Source organism: Taudactylus pleione, unplaced genomic scaffold (genome assembly GCF_031769625.1).
Source record: "Taudactylus pleione unplaced genomic scaffold, aTauple2 ptg000021l, whole genome shotgun sequence".
NCBI lineage: Eukaryota > Metazoa > Chordata > Amphibia > Anura > Myobatrachidae > Taudactylus > Taudactylus pleione.
Window position 1 is genome coordinate 9,768,341 of NW_028284423.1, and position 17,781 is coordinate 9,786,121.

Here is a 17,781-nt window from a genome sequence, read left to right on the forward strand (position 1 = left end):
GGTATCCAATCGCATGAAAGGGGTGGACTATGTGACATTGTTGGATCATACGGTTGTGCCATTTGTCCAGTTTCTGAAAGACGAAGACCATCTTGTGGATCCACTGTGTCAGGATGATAACTGTACTGTCTATTGTGCTAGGATTGGTTTGCAGAGCACCAGACTGACGTGCCCCATCTCACGTGGCCCTCCAATTTGCCAGATCTCAATGTTATTGAGAAATTTGGGACATGTTGAAACGGGCTGTGAAGAAAAAACACAAACACCCTCCGAATTTGGCTGCATTGAAGTACCACTTGGTCATGGTAAAGTGATATGAATGTGATCCAGAGTCATATTGATAGAATACCTATGACAATCTGAGCTGCCATTAAAGCAGGCGGTGATGTAATGCCATATTAACATCTAATGTGAGCATTCCATATGATTTTGTCCGGTGTGTTTAATTGCAGCATTCTGACTATGTTACAGAAATAATACTTCTCTTGTCAGTCATGCGTCTTTAAGACTTTAGACACGGGAAAACCTGGGTCTCACCCCGACCCTGATAAAGAGCAAAGTTGTGGAACCGGGACTTCAAACATAACAAAATACCGGGTCAATGCGCATTCACGTGCAAAAACCTTGGATTTTGATGTAGGTCTGAAAGACGTAACCAAAGTCTGTATTATGGCTTAAATAATGTCTAAGAGAAGCAATTTTTATTCATTAATTTCTTGTCCCAAGTGTTTGCCAGTGTGCCCACTATAAAAACACAGGCATAACTGCAACCAATATGGTTTCTTTTTCTTACCTAGTAAGTGATAGAGAAGCCTAGTAATGAATCCAAAGGGTGCAGTTTGATTTTATATTTCAACAAAATGTAAATACTTTGCTTAACTCATATTAGTCTGTTTAGGAGAGTTCGCTCTTAAATGAAGGAAGGTTTTTGTCTCTTCTCAGTTTCTAAGAAACCATACGCATATGGATGGAGTCATTAATGCCAAATGCCAAGGAGTTATGTAATTTTCCTACTTCTTCAACAATGTTTGCCCACTCCTCACTCCTCTCTGTTTCAAAAGTTGCTGATATTTCCCATTATTGCTTAGAGTTGTCCACTTTATATTACTAATTTTAAATGGAGTTAGACAATGAGGTCTGATTTCCCAATGGGATTTCCCTGTAAAACCATTGTTTAAGAACAGTTGGTGTGTTTTCCTTTACAATTAGGAAGAACATTCTAAGGCTTTCTAGTAATCCCGTGCACGGTCACACCGACAGAGGTCTCACTTCTCACACATTTGTGGCATAATGTAATTTGGTTGTATTTTTGTGCCATTGTTTTAACCCCAAACCAGATTTTGCGCCTAGTATCATAGTTTAAGATACCTATAGACTACATTACCAAAGATAAGTAAATGGTGGCTATATTTAGAAGCTAATTTTAATTTCACAATTGTCCATAGCTGCATAATTGTGGAAAAGCTGTTTTTTATAATCAGTTGATGATAAGTATATTCAAGCACATGACTGGTTTACAATTAGCAGTATTGTCTCATGGTATTTATGATTTATGATGTCGACATAGTAAAAATTTTGATGTTAGGGTTAGTGTTAGGATTAGGGTTAGCATCAAGGATACCTGAAAACTGTATTGTTGGCATTATGATCATTTCAACATTTATTGTGTTGACATTATGAATGTCGACATGGCCACTGTCAACCTAATATACCCAACCCTTGCTCAATGTTTGCAGTATTATTGCTCAACAGCTGCAGTATTAATACTCAATAGTAGCTCTAAGCAAAGTTAATTGTACTTTTTTTTAATATATCGTGCCATTCTAGTTGTAAAATAATATGACTCTAAATAGGGCCATCCTGACCAATCAAAGTGTTACAAAGCAATCCTATGGCAATAAATAAATTTACTGTATATGTACTCTCTTATTTTTTTTTTGCCTCTATGGAATATAGAAGACCCTATCCATATGGATCTGAGCAAGTGATAAAGTGGTGAATGAGGGTGTGAGAGGGAATGTGTTCAAACATTTTCATGGCTGCCAGGGCATGCTGGCACTTGTGCTTCTCCAAGTGCCAGCATGCCCTGGCAGCCATTTAATTTGAGGATGATGGGGCTAGCTGGAACCTGTAGTGTGCCAGTAAAGAACAATATTATTTCTTCAATTAATACACAATATTAACCACAGATCCACTAGACCAGGGGTGTGAAGAATAGCTCTAGTGCTATCAGCACAGAGCTGATTCTACCGGGAGCTGGTTGGCACTATGTCGGGGTACCTCCACTCTAAGGGGCATATTCAATAGGGTGCGTGAATAGCAAAAATCCTGCACATGGAAGGTTTTACCTACAGGTGCGGGATTTTTGCTATTCCATTAGGTGCGTGTTTTTTGCATTTTTGTGCCCCGGGAGGTTTTTTTTCCAACACCACCAAAGCAAGTGTGATTTTTCTCAAAATCTTATTTTTGTGGAAAATCGCTGGGATTTGCTCTGGGACCTCGGCGACAATCCCCCTGAGGACTAATTAAGCAATTGGTTGTATCCAATTAGCTTAATTAGTCCATAATTACTCACCTTCTGCAGCGCTGTCTTCTGCATCTTCTTCTTCATCCAGCGTCGGAAATCGGGTCCTCTGCTGCAGGTTGAGTATGTCAGTGTGTGTGAGTGTTTGTAAGTGTGCATAAGTGTTCTGTGTGTGACCCCTGGTGTGTGTGGTCCCCCCCCAGTGCCTGTGTGTGTATGTCCCCGGAATGGGCGCTGGGAGAACTACATCTCCCAGCAGCCCTTGCCCCTCCCAACAGCCCCTCGAGCCTACCAGCAGCCCCCGGGGCTCCCAGCAGCCCCCTCTCCAGTGAGAAGATGGAGAGGAGGCCACTGGGAGCTGCGGGGACCACCGGAGACCCCCGGCCAGGTAAATGAAGGTTTGTTTTTTTTCTCACGCCGCAGGGTTTTCAAAGTTGAAAACCCTGCGACCATTTTTTTTATTGGATACCACGGGTGTCGGGAGCATGCATACCCACGATCTTCCAAAATTGGGCGCAAGGTTTTTTACCTCGCTAAACCTCGCGCCCAATTAAATATGCCCCTATGTCTTCTTCCTGCTATAATGCCATCAGCCCTTGTTGGTAAAGTCTAGTGTGAATGGAAAATTTTGGGAGACCCTATGATCTTTGCCCCCCCCCAATTTTAGGTTTAAGGTAGAGATGAGCGGTTCAAACTTTGGAGTTCCGAGTTGAACTGAGTCCCAGCCCAGATCTCTTTGGGGTTCCGAGTAGAATCAAGTTCCGAGATGGGTATTCTCACCAATTTCTGAGCTAAAAAACGGATTTTGCGTATTTTGGATTGCATTTAAGTCACTCCCTTGTAATTTCAGGTGCTGTGAGATGGTCAAAATTGACTGCAAATGACTGGAAATAAATGTTATTGATGTTAATAATACAACAGGAACACAAACAGGTCCATGTGACTTGATTTTAGTTGATTTTATAATTTTTTAATGAAATTCAAAACCGAAATCGAACCAAAACACTTGAGGGTGGTTTTCGCCAAAATCGCCAAAATCAAAAACATATGTTGATGGTTTAGAACTAGAACCAAAACACGGGAGTCTTAACACATTTCTAGTTTAAAGGCCTAGTGCTGGTTATCAGTATGGAGGAGGACTCCAAATCATTTTATTTTTTTTAAAGGCCTAGTGCTGGTTATTTTTTTTTTGTCACAAAATGCCTCTAAGAGGCAACTAACTTATGGAGTGATTCTTCAAGTGGGTTTAAAACCTGCTCCATGGTAAATCTAGTGGTTGTTATGCTTCTAGAGGGAAAAATTACAATGGCAGTTCTGTTCTAAAATGTGTTTTTTTCCATGGGTTTTGTGCTGGGTTTGAACCTAGTAAAACAAAGCAATTCCAAGACAAAAATTACTGGCAAATGGAAAAAATCATTGGCAAATGAAAAAAAAATCTTATAATGGCCAGAATGTCTTTGTGAGAATTAGTTGATATTTAGGACAAATACTGTATTCCAGGAAATGTATCAGCTCTTTTTTTACAATACTAACATTTTATATGCCCTGGCAGATTTGACAACTTGGCTAGAATGTTGGCAGCTAGATCTGGGTGAAATTTGTTATACATTTGATGGCTCCCAAGATTTGTAGATGGATCTTTTTGATACTGTGCAAGTGGTGATTTTCAATCTCTTAGAGTTGTAGAGTACAGGCCGGGCGACAAGGGGGTGCAAGGGGGACACCTGTATCAGGCCTCGGAATCAGGAATCTCAGGAGTCCAGTTCATGTGTTCCCCTTGCCTTGCACTCAGCAGGGCATAGGCAGAAATAGGACCCTGGCAGTCAGTACAATAATTTTTTTTCTTATGAGAATAGGAAACTGAGCGCTTTGTGTTTGCAAGTGGTGTAGAATGTTGCTATTTGTTACACACTGCACATTCACCTTTGAAAAGCAGACACAAAGTTAAGGTGAATGTGCAGTCAGTAACGCTCAGTTTCCTATTCTCATTTATGGTATCTTTTTGTAACTGAGCTGCTCTACATTCCACAACATGGGTCTTTCCCAGTTTTTTATTTTTATTTTAAAGTTTTTTATTATGCCGGCACAGCACTCGTGATGCCATGACGTCACACCACTGGATCGTAGAGCACAGAGGAGCAAACAGCTTGCACAGAGGAGCAGCAGTTGCAGCAGCTATCAGGAGGTACGTGTGGGCTAAGCTGGACTGGAGAGACATGGCGGGTCGGGTGGATTTGGGGGAGATGGAAATGAGGTGACACAGGATGGGGATGAAGCTGAAGACTGGGGAGATACAAGAGGATGTGCTGGAGAGACACAGGATGAGTGGGCTGAGAGACATGGGGGGGTGAGACTGAGGGCTTGATTCAGCAAAAAACACAGTTGCGTATACGCACGCAATCGGTCGATTAATTTGCACTGCACATGTGTATGCATCGCAGTGCACGTGCGTGAACTAGCAATTGTGATGCATTTGCAGATGCTATACAGACTCAGAGCAGAGTGATTGACAAGAAGTGCCGTTTGTGGGTGGTGTTGGAGGGGTGATTGGGCGAACGCAGGCGTTTCAACGCTGTTGCATAGGAGTGCATAAATTAGCCATTGCATTACCCAATGCCTCCTGAGGTCTCATAGAGTGCGCAGAAGTTAGCAATTCCTGAGTGAGGTCTGGGTTTCCTTAACTGCGCGCATGGGTCCGATGTTACTTGATGTTACTGATTATTTCGCTATGTTTCCCTAATAAAGGAATGTGAGTAAGGGGAAGTAGGCTGCGTACGCAATGTGAATGCACACATTTAAATAGCACTGCAGATATTCACAATGCAGTTGCATGCATATAAGCAGAATAGTGATCCTTGCTGAATCAGGCCCTGAGACACAGTGAGAGTGATGCTGAGAGACACATGGGTAGGGTGAGGCTGAGAGACACAGGAGGAGAATGAGGCTGAGAGACATGGGGAGTATGAGGTTGAGAGGCACATCAGGATAAGGCTGAATGACACAGGGAATTAGACTGAAAAACACGGGGAGGGTGAGCCTAAGAGACAGAGGGGGGATGATGCTGAGAGACAGGTGTGAGGGGGGGTTGAGGCTAAGAGACATAGGGGAGGGGATTAGACTAAGAGACACAGGGAAGGAGTGGATGAGACTGAGAGACACAGGGGAGATGAGTGGATGGCTGGAGATGGAGAGATGGGGGTTAAAGCTGGAAAGATAGCGGGATTAGGCTGGAGACAAAGGGATGTGCTGGAGAGACATGGCAGGGATGGTGCTGGAGAGACATAGGCAAGGATGAGGCTGGAGTAACACAGGCAAGAATGACATTGGAGAGAGGGGAGGCTGAGGCTGGAGAGACACAGGGATTAAAGCTGAGAGACACAGACTGGGATGAGGCTGGGGAGAGATCGGAGGGATGAGCCAATGACCAACTGGCCTGTACCAACCATGTATGAATGGGAGGGGGGGGGGGAAACAAGATTATCCCACGCTCCAAGATTTCTGTTGCCGGCGCTGAGTGTATCAGTAATATTTGTGCCTGGCAAGGTCTGCTGGAGTATTATATATACAGACTGTGTAAATTCTCAATCTCTTACCAAAAGGGACAGTGGTTCTCCTAAATCCACAGTCTCTTATACAATTGTCACTGCTCAACACTTGGTTAATGAATCAAGTTAATATCTATTAAAGATGAACTATCAAGTGGTTCTAGTTCAGGCACTGCGTGGGGCAGTGATTCCAAAGCAGCTGTTGTGATTAAGGCTTGTCAAACCTTAAATAAGTAAATAAACTAATAGAAAAATGAACAGCTCTATAATAGCATTTAAAAGATGCTTCTATGAAATGGAATGGAGAGTGTACATTAATTATTTAATAAAAATCAAATGATATATTCATCCAATCAACAAAACCATATATATCAATAAAGCGAATAAAGGGAATACCATCATGCAGGATAACTTCTGCTAGTGAAACCTACATTCCTGGATCTCAGTGGTAATTATATGAGACTGCCTGACATCCATCCATATACCATCTATATGTTACCAGCCAATATATTTCACCATCATAAAGAGGCTCTACAAGGGGCAGATGTCTACTGCTATACACTTTTATGACCCCAGATGCTTATAGATCATTGAAATCCTACTATGGTATTGTGATTACTTTTCATTGTATTATGACAGGGGTTCCTAACCACGGTCCTCAAGGCACACTAACAGTCCAGGTTTTAAGGATAACCATAGTTGAGCACAGGTGACTTAATTAGTACCTCAGTTATTTTGATTTAACCATCTGTTCTCAACCATGGATATCACTAAAACCAGGACTATTAGTGTGCCTTGAGGACCGAGGTTGGGAATCACTGTATTATGATGATACATGATTATTCATATTGATATATATGGTTTTATTAATTGTATGAAAATATATTTTTATTTTTATTAAATAATTCATGTACACTATCCATTCCATTTAAGCATCATTTAAATTCTATTTTAGCGCCGTTCATTTTTCTATTAATATCCATTAAAGTCAGATGGGGATATAAACAAGGAAAACTTAATCTTTCACGGATATCTGTGCCAAGATGACCATGAAAGATGATGTTTTGTCATGTTCTGAGATCCGATCTTGGTGAGAAGATCCGAGCCAAAACCAAACCGCTCATCTCTAGTCAAAATGCAATAAATCACATTATTAACATGTTGGCACTCTGGGTTCGATCTCACACTGTCCCCGTTCTCGTTATCAACATTTTAAATAACAAACTCATATACCCAACCCAAACTAATCAATATGACATTTTCTAAGGGGGAGGGATGCTCTCCTCCCACATTCTTCAGGTGCAGTAATTACTTACAAGAGTTTCATTACTAATGAAACTTTTCAAAATTACAAGTGTAGTTGTCAAATTCTGCATACAATATCTATGTGTAAACCGAAAAAAATATATTCCTCATTCACCTATTGTAAATTCTTCCCTCTGCACTCTCTACAGTTTGTACAGGCCTTCAGTGAGAAGTTCCACCAAGATAATGTTACTACCACATACTCTGTATAACAAGGAGATTGTTTTCAGCTGGTCTGCGTTGTCATCTGACTCTACTCATTGAAGACCTGTGGATATAGTGACCGTTCTATGCTGAACTGTCATTGTGATTTACAGGACCGCATCAACAAAATTGTACAGCAATTTGGTTTTGCCACTGCACCATTCCTAGCCTAAAACCTGTCACAATGACAGGTATTTTGCACTAAGCATAAAAATATGCAATTGCCGGGGCCACACAAGGTTGGACTGCTATGTGGGACAATAATGTTGCCCCTTCTGGTCTTCTCACCGGAACCCTGCATAAATGAAGTAGTGTAGTACTTAAGGACAGGTTTTAAACTATAAATATTAATTGTATTTTCAGTAAACTATTACAATCACTGAGGACATTTAGGTTAATTCTTCAGCAGATAAGTTGATCTGCTTAAAATGCACTTTATTTCCACCAGGTGGTAGCAGAAAAAAACAACAATTATTAGCACATGTAATTATACAGTATATTACATGTTATTAATAATAAATATATACAGTATATATATATATATATATATATATATATATATATACAGTGTACATTTATATATTTTTATATACATATATATACATATATATATGTATATATATATATATATATATATATATATATATATATGTAGTTTATTGTCCGGCACTCCTTTTAACACAATAGATCCAGGGTGCACTTTCTGACAGCCAAATGGCTGTATACATGTCCCGTGTGATGTTTGAAAGGCACTCCTACGGTAAAGAAATAAATTCTCACCACCCGGCGTCTGTAGTCAACGTTTCAGAGGACTTTAACCTCTTTTATCAAGACATCATGGATGATGTCTTGATAAAAGAGGTTAAAGTCCTCTGAAACGTTGACTACAGACGCCGGGTGGTGTGAATTTATTTCTTTACCGTAGGAGTGCCTTTCAAACATCACACGGGATATATATATATATATATATATATATATATATATATATATCATAATTAATAACTAGCTGTTCATTTTTATATCTGTTTCATTCCCTTGCTGACAGCTGACATGTTTAATGAATTGTCCTGGCTCAAACTTCTCCATTACCATGCATGTTAATCATTCTGTAATGAGCAGAAAGAGGAGAGGAAGTGTGAGTAGTTCGCTGTATTCTCATTACTAATGGAAATCTTATGTATATTTTACTGGATTCAGAGACAGAGAGACAAGATCCACCAGTTACTATGTGCAGAGGTACGACTGTCGTGTTATAATTTGCTGTTATAGATTTGCAATCCACGTAACCAGTTTTCTTGTCATTGGCTATAAACTATGGGGTGTATTTTTTGCCATTATTTATGGTAGACTCAGCATTACTTTATTTAATCACACTTTTGTAGAAAAATCATGTTAAGGAAGAAGTATTAACATTATGTTTCAAATGTAATAGACACTGATTTGCTGGTCTCTGTGTGATTCTAGTGACATACATGTAGTCGCTGGTTTTTGCCTTTAATCTAATTGCAGAATTAAATCTAGCCTAAATCACACAGAGAACACCAGATCGGAGACTATTACATTTCAGCTTTAAAAGCTAGGTAACAGCATTAGATCTCTCTCTCTCTTCTTATCAATTATAATGTATGGGCATTGCGAAATTATAGTGAGAGCATATTTTTTATGCTTTAATGGGAGACTAGATAGACCATTTATTTATTTTTTGGCACTAAATTCTATATCTCTATATATCTTACATAGAAAATTAAAAAATTAAAAATCATGGGTGCAGTTCTATTTTTAGTTTCTCTTATTTTTACCCTTAACATATTTCAATGCAGTATTTTCCTGCTGTTTTCTCTGGCTTCAAAAAATGTTTTACCTTGCCAGTGGAAAAGTCTGCAGATAAATAATCTTTTGATCCTTTATGTGGTTACATAAGGTAACTCATTATCATCATCATAAGTGTCTCAAAAGTGAGTAAACCTATCTGCAACACTTATGAATTTGTTTTTTTCCAGCTATATTAAATCTGTATATGTTTATTACCACAATTGTTCAGGTGAGGTTTTATTGAAAAAGATTCCTTAAAACCTTTAGGGGTCAATCAAGCAGGTGAAAAATAAAATTTTCACCTATATTTATAGAAATTATGGATCGGGGCAATTCATTATAAAGGTAACGCAGGATATATCACTGATATCTCCTGCTTACCTTTCAGCCCCGATCTGTCCCGATGTCCCCATACACTAGTATGGTGACCTAAATTCATCAAGCTCTGAAAAAATTAAAATTTTCAGAGCTTGGCGGCGGGAGCATTCACCATCTTAGATGGCATTTGCTCCCGTACCCCCTCTCCTTCCCTATGGAAAGACGTTCCGGGTTGTGAAGAGGGATCCTTTCGGATTCGTCTGCCGCTGTCCGGCTCCTCCACCAGAAGCTGGGCTTTGTGCACAATGTTGAATTGCTCCAGAGAATTTGTATCCAATACTTTTGGATACTTAATTATCGGGGCAAGAGGTTGCTGTTAAAATATAATGTTCAGTATTTGATTAGTGAGTCCTAGCACCATATATTTATTTATTTACAGTTACTTATATAATGCCAGCATATTTTGTTGCACTTTACAATTGGGAACAAACAGTAATAAAACAAGACTGAGAAATAACAGACATACACAGAGGTAAGAGGGTCCTGCTTGCAAGATAACAATCTATAATGAAACAGTCATTGATACACAAGGATAAGTGCTACCTATTGCATATTGAATTAGCTAGATTGCAGAGGTTTTTGGTGGGCTGTATGATCCAGTCACATGACACTTTTGGCCTAAGGTCAGTGGGATGTGAAAGTAAAAAAAGAGAATATATGTTGTTATGTGTGGACTGTGGGCCTGATTCAGAACCGGTCGCGAGCGCTGAGCGCTCGCAACCGGGTCGATGGTGGCCCAGAGCGTATGCGCGCGACGGAGCCGGCTCCTTCGTGCGCATGCGCGAGACCTGGATAGCGACGTGCAATCCGTCATTCCGGGTCTCGTACCAAAGGGGGCGTGCTGTCAATGTTGAGTGACAGCACGCCCCCTTTGGTGGGCGGGCCAGGGGAGTGGCTGCCCAAACGGAGGTGTTCCCATGTGAATGCCTCCGTCTGGGGCCGGCCCCACTGACATCACTCGTGATGTCAGTGGGTGAGATTTCGGCTCTGTTTGAGCCAAAATCTCTCTGGGGCTTGCGGCAACGAGACCCTACCACAAGGGTCTCGCAGCAAGCCCGATAGTCACGATGGTCTTGACCATCTGGACCATCTTCCTGGCCGCTTGCTATAGCTGTGGGTGGTCACCCACAGCTATACGAGCGGCCAGGAGGCCCTTCAAAAACAAAAAAAATAGCTCGCCCCTGATTCAGAGCGAGAGCTCTGTCAGAGCGTCCGAGTCTGAATCAGGGCCTGTATTCAATGGTTGTAATTGGGTAGAATAGCTTCTGGAGGTTATGTGGGTGGTTCAGGAATTTGATATCTTGCCTGAAGAGGTGAGTTTGAAGGGAACAATTGAAGGTTTGGAGGAAAAAAGTCCTGCAACCATTAATAGGAGCAGGTATTGATGAGTGACGCAGATCTTGTGCAGATCGGAGAGGTCTAGCTGGGATATATCTTGAGATAAGTGAAGAGATGTATGTTGTTGTCATTTTTTTAATAGCTCTATGTTTAAGTAAAAATAATTTATATTGAATTTGGTAATATGCAGTTAAATGATGGAAGGACTGACAGAGCAGAGCAGCAGACGATGAACTTTTGGCGAGGATGATCACCCTTGCAGCTTGCATTCAAAATTGATCGTAATGGTAGAAGTCATTTGGCGGAAGACTAGTAAGGAGACTATTGCAATAATCAATGCAGGAGATTATGAGTGTATGAATTAAAGTTTTTGCAGTGTCTTCTGAATGTTTTTCAGATGCAACAGGATTTGGGAACAAATTAAATGTGAGAAATAAAGACAGTTCAGAGTCAAGGACGAAACCTAGACAGCAAGCTTGAGGGGTAGGGTTGTTTGTTATTATTAAGTTATTAACAATGATAGAGATATCAGGTTGGTACAGTAACTACTATTGGTTAGTGCAGCGGTTCCCAAACTGTGTGCCGCAGCGCTGTTACTGGGATGCCTCAGTGGCCAGTGGTCTAAAGAGACCAGACAGTGTATTTTTTGTTCTGTACGTGTGGGAGAGGGATTGGCGGCACGGAGTAGAGCGGAGTGGCATTTGGGGGGGGAGGTTCGATGATCAGAGCCATAACTAGACTTTTAAAATTCCATAAATACATGTTATTGCTTTTTAAAGTATAATTTATGTGCTATCTTATTTAGCAAGCAGGCCAACTTATTTCAAATGAAACACAATACTGTAAAAGGTTTTTTCCATACATATATTTGTGTTGCCTTCAAATCCAAATACTTGTACGTCTGTTTTCTGTTATTTGCGGTAAATCTATAGAATATGTTTATACAGGTGTATATCAAATGTAAATTAAGATTAATATATATTGGTTGCAAAATGAACCTGTGTAATGGTCCTATGAAATGCTTCTATGTTCTATGGGCCTGATTCAGCATGGATCGCAATTGCAACCAAGTACGCAGATCGGTCGCTGGTGCATACTGCGCATGTGTATGCATCGCAGTGCGCGTGCGTGAGTTAGCATTGCAAGCGCTCTACGATCACGCACACAGAAAGAAAGCCATCGCAGAGTCATTGACAGGACGTCAGCGTTTGGGGGTGGTGACGTGTGAGTGGTCGGAGAAACGCAGGCGCACCAGTCTGTTTGAACGCCGTTACTTGGGTGTTCATAAATTAGCCACTGCGACGGCATACGCAGTTTGAGTACTCACTGCGTGCGACGAGAGTTGTCATTTCTGAGACAGGTCAGGGCTGCTGTAATTGTGAGTGAGGGTCTGATTTTACTGGATGGTACCGATGTATACGCAGGTCTGCGAGGTCTTGCGGATGTGAGATAGCGGTAGTGGGCGTCTCTATGCTGGCTTGGCGGTTGCTGACATTAGCATATTTTCGCAGCAGAACTGTGTGCACAATAGCGATCCGTAGTGAATCAGGCCCTATGTTCTCTACCAGGACAATAGGTGGAAACACTAGTACTTGAATGAGCAAGCTGAAGTGAAGCAGAACATTCTTGTTCTCGGGGGCTGGGAGTGTGAACACTTGTAACTTACAGATGTTTAGCACAATGCAGGGTTAAGTTATGTGAGCAAGGTCATACAGAACACCTGGCTGAAATATCTTCCTATTTCTGAGGACAAAGGACTGACACATTGTGGAAACACAGTGACCCCACTGTGCTCTAAGCTAAGCAAGTTAACCAGTTACTGCCATGCAGAAGAAATTGATCTTTTGAATATTTATTCAAGTCTATGAAATGATCAAATGTCAAACATAGGATGCATATTAATGAAAGCATCATATCATAACAATAATACATATTTAAATGCCTTAATTATAAAATTGAATTATAAATTTAGTAATTCCGCAAACAGCATTTCCAATTTGACTGAAATGTGTAAATGAAAGGGTTAAATATAACTTCATACAACAATGTAGAATGCTTAGATTTGTTTACAATTTTAATGAATGGAATCTAAACCTGTAGTGCATGACAAAAGGTGCAGGTGTAATAATTAATTGTGGGATAGATAGATAGATTAGATAGATAGATAGATAGATAGATAGATAGATAGATAGATAGATAGATAGATAGATAGATAGAGAGATAGATAGATAGAGAGATAGAGAACGATAGATAGATAGATAGATATATAGATAGATAGATAGATAGATAGATAGAGAACGATAGATAGATTACATACTATAGATAGATACTATAGACAGATAGATAGATCTATCACACACACACACACACACATGCAGGTCCCCTCCTCTCTCGTGTGGTGCCGCGGCAGGTGGTGCAGCAGTAGATTGTGGCTTAGTGCCCAGAATCTACTGCGCATGTGCGGGTCTCCGTGAAAATGTCAACGCCATTTTATCAGTAATTTTTCCGGCTCTGCAGTGCCGGCCTAGAGCTGCAGAGCAGCATGCTGGTGACTACGGACGGGTAAGTATGAAACTATATGGGTGCAGGGTGTGGGCCCCCATGGACACAGGGTCCGTGTGCACAGCACACCCATTATAGATACGCCTCTGCACACACACTTGATATATTAAGCAATTTTACCGATGCAGAATGGAATGTGCATATGAAGCCATACATCCACCCAGGGCCGTAGCTGGGGTAGTGCGTCCGGTGCCATCGCACAGGGCACCACAGGGCCTGTCAAATTTCTGTTTATTATCATTCTCACTTGTAGCTTCCTCTTTCATCTCCAGCATCTCCTGGCCTCTCCTATCTCTTCCCTGGCCCTTCCCCATGAGGCCATGGCCCTTTTTTGGGTGCATTATGTCCCTTTGAAAAATGAGGGGGGCGCCAATGCTCTTTCTGGCACAGGGCACCAAAAAGTCTAGTTACTGCTCTGCATCCACCATGATCTAACTTTTTCTCAACTTTAGTTCTGATAAGTTAATGAAACGTGTAAGTATACATTTGTTAATATATGAACACTGACTGTTTTGTGTAATTTGTTGGCTTATGCATTATAATATATACTGAATATATGTTGTAATCCCATTACACATTACCTTATGTTATTATTCCTATCCACAGTGGGGTTTAAAGCTTCTTATTTTATTTCATTTATTTTGCAATTACAATAATCTCAGCCAAATGAATTAATTGATGTTAAAATTACTTCAGATGATTTAAGTAAATTTACTGTAAAAAACAAATGGAAAATTCAGAACTAGCAAAGTTAGCATGAGTCAGGGTGGCATGTAAGGTGTCGTTTTGTATATTTATTTTATAGAACACATGACCAAATATATAATTTGTTTTACCCAACTTAAAACTAACATTGTAAATGTACACATGGTGCTAGGGAGAATGCATTACATGTGCTTGCCAATCTCTTTTATGGCATTACATACTTTCAATCTGGCCTAATGAAAATCAAGCTGTCAGCTGTATTTAACTTATTTTATTCTCCAAACCTGCCTGCCTCTTTTTCTATTTTTATTAACTTTATAATTAGGGGGCTCCTTCCCCTATTTCTAAATGTAAAATAAAATAAAAGATCTCCTGCTTTAGCTAATATCTGACAAAATATATTTTTAATTTCTTCTTAATATTACTGTATCCCATTGATCATATCTGTTGGGCTCCAGGGGTTCATCCTATCACTGGGTACAAGAACTGGCTGTCATGTCAATGGTGTGGCCATTTTCATTTTGTCTTGATCCTTGCTGTTTAACAGAAACCATTGGCTTGAGGGGAAGCCAGAGATCCATGTTAATTAGCAGGGCTCAGCTAATAATGGAAATGGCTGGACAGCTGAAAGATACAGCTGCTTCCTTCTCAGGTGCTCAGAGGTGATCCTATGGGTCACCTGAGTTCAGCAGGCATTCCCTTACGTTCTGAGGCAATGCTTGATAAATTTAACAGTGTCAATCATCTGTTAGTAGTACCCCCTCCAGCTTTATACAGGAAAAGGACACTGTAAAAATATATATTTTAAAAGGAAATTGCTAACTTGTCTAGTCCTGCCTTCCCATCTACAACACACATCACATTGACCATTACCATTCTCCCACCCTCACTACCTAAGCAACTGTTCAAATCCATTGTACTTCATGCATCAGACAACCAAAGGAACCTTGATTGCAGAGCCTCTAGCAACACTTTCAAATGTCTAATTAAGTTATATGTTAAACTCCTTTCTGCACAATTCATTGGGTATTTGGTCGATTGGTCGACACCACAAGGTTGACACATTCTGAATGTCAACTGTCAAAAGGCCGACCGACATGGTCATAGGTCGACCATAATTATGTAGACTCATGTATTTAGGTTGACATGGTTAGATGGACATTTAACACGTTCACACTAAAATGTTGACATATGATTTTACCAAGATGGTTAGGTTTAGGGTTATGCTAAAATAACAAATAATAACATGTCAACATTTTAGTGTCAACATGGTAAATGTCGACCTTTTGAATGTGTTGACCATTTAACCCTGTCAACCTGATTACATTGGGTAAATTTACTAAGAATTGAGTCTGGTTGAGTTAGCAAACTCTGGAGAGTTTGGGCATTTTTTTCCACGCGCAAATTTACTAATGTTAAACTCGGGAGAGAGATCTCCTTTGCTACGGGAAAATACTGGAGAGTTAGCAAACTCTCTTTAATTCACCATCGGCTAAACTCGAGAACCTTTTCACTAGTGAGGATAGGATTTGGGAATTTACCAAGCAGAGAGTTTCTAAACTCTCATGAGATGGGACAACTCTCCTGTAAACATTTGGGAAATAAATTCACCTGCCTATCAGCTGCGAGTTTGGCAGAAACATACACAGATCAGTGTGATCCATGTATATTTCTGCCTTTAAATAGAAAAAAAGGGTTCATTTTTATAAAAATATGAAGTGAGGTCCCTCCCCAAAAGCCTAACCAGCCCCGGACTTATCAGCCCGTCTTGGTACCTAAAATTATTGGGAACAAAATGAGTAGGGTTCCACCATAATTTAGGTACCAACACCAGGCTAGTCCTGGTTTTAAATATAAGAGGAAAAAAATACGTAGAGGTCCCCCTATATTTAAAACCAGCACCGGACCCAAAATGACCGGGGTGTAATGCCACAGCCCGGAGACCCTATTACCGGGTCTCCAGTGCCAAAGCATTCTTGGCCTCAGCTGCTTGGGGTGATAATGCTGGGGACACCATAAAAAAGGGGTCTCCCCTCTCCCAAAACCCCAGGCTTGGTCTGAAGCCTGGAGCTCTTCCCCGCACCCCTGGGTATGGGGGTGATAAAGTGGTAAATAGTAAAAAACTATTGTATTTTACAGTGGAACTGCAGGTGCCAGCATGCCTGCCCTTTGGCAGTTGTGGAACTACAAGTGCTAGCAGGCGGCAGGCACCCGTACCTCCACTGTAAAATAAATAGTTAAATAAAGACATAACACACACTTTAGCCAGTTGAAGTTTAGTACAAACAAACATCAATCACACATACTTACCTGTACCAGCCTGTCTGTCCACTTCTCCGAGTTTATATCCGTGTGGAATGACCTGCAAAAAAAAGTTTATGCTCACCTCTATCCTCGCGCTGGTCTCCGTAGCATCCAGGGGTCTTTGCAAAAAACAAACCGAGTACCCGATCCATATACTTACCATTAGTGGTGTATGTTTGTGACCTCATACCCCACTAACGAGCTCCCGACTATTCAGTGAGAACAGTCAGGAGTCGCCTGCCAATCAGCGACCGCTTACTGTAGAGTGGCCACTGATTGGCTCTGGCTCCTGACAGTTCCCACGTGTGCGAGTCAGCCCACGTGGGAACTGTCAGGAGCCAGAGCCAATCAGCTGGGAGCCAGTTAGCGTGGTATGTGGTCACACACATACACCGCTAATGGTAAGTATATGGATCGGTTACTCGTTATGTTTTTTTACAAAGACCCCCTGGATGCTGGGGAGACTAGCGCGAGGATGGAGGTGAGTATAGACTTATTTTTTCAGCTCCAGCCATGGGCGAGTCAGCCCACGTGGGAACTGTCAGGAGCCAGAGCCAATCAGCTGGGAGCCGGTTAGCGTGGTATGTGGTCACACACATACACCGCTAATGGTAAGTATATGGATCGGGTACTCATTATGTTTTTTACAAAGACCCCCTGGATGCTGGGGAGACTAGCGCGAGGATGGAGGTGAGTATAGACTTATTTATTCAGCTCCAGCCGTGGATTCAACTTGGAGAAGGGGAAAGAAACATCTGGAAGCAGGTAAGTATGTGGGAGTGGGTAGGTGTATGGATTAAAGTTTTACTTGGCATGGTATGTGTGGTGTCTTTATGTAACTATTTATTTTACAGTGGGGTTACGGGTGTCGGCCTCCTGCTGGCACTTGTAGTTCCACAAGTGCCAAAGGGCAGGCATGCTGGCACCTGTAGTCCCACTGTAAAATATAATAGTTTACTTACATTTTTTACTTTATTACCCCCATACCCACTGCTCCAGGTGTGCGGGAAAGGGCCCCGGGCTTCAGACCAAGCTTGGGCTTTAGGGGGGGACCCCATATTTCCCCACTTTTCCTGAGATCCCCGGCTTGGCCTGACCGGCTTG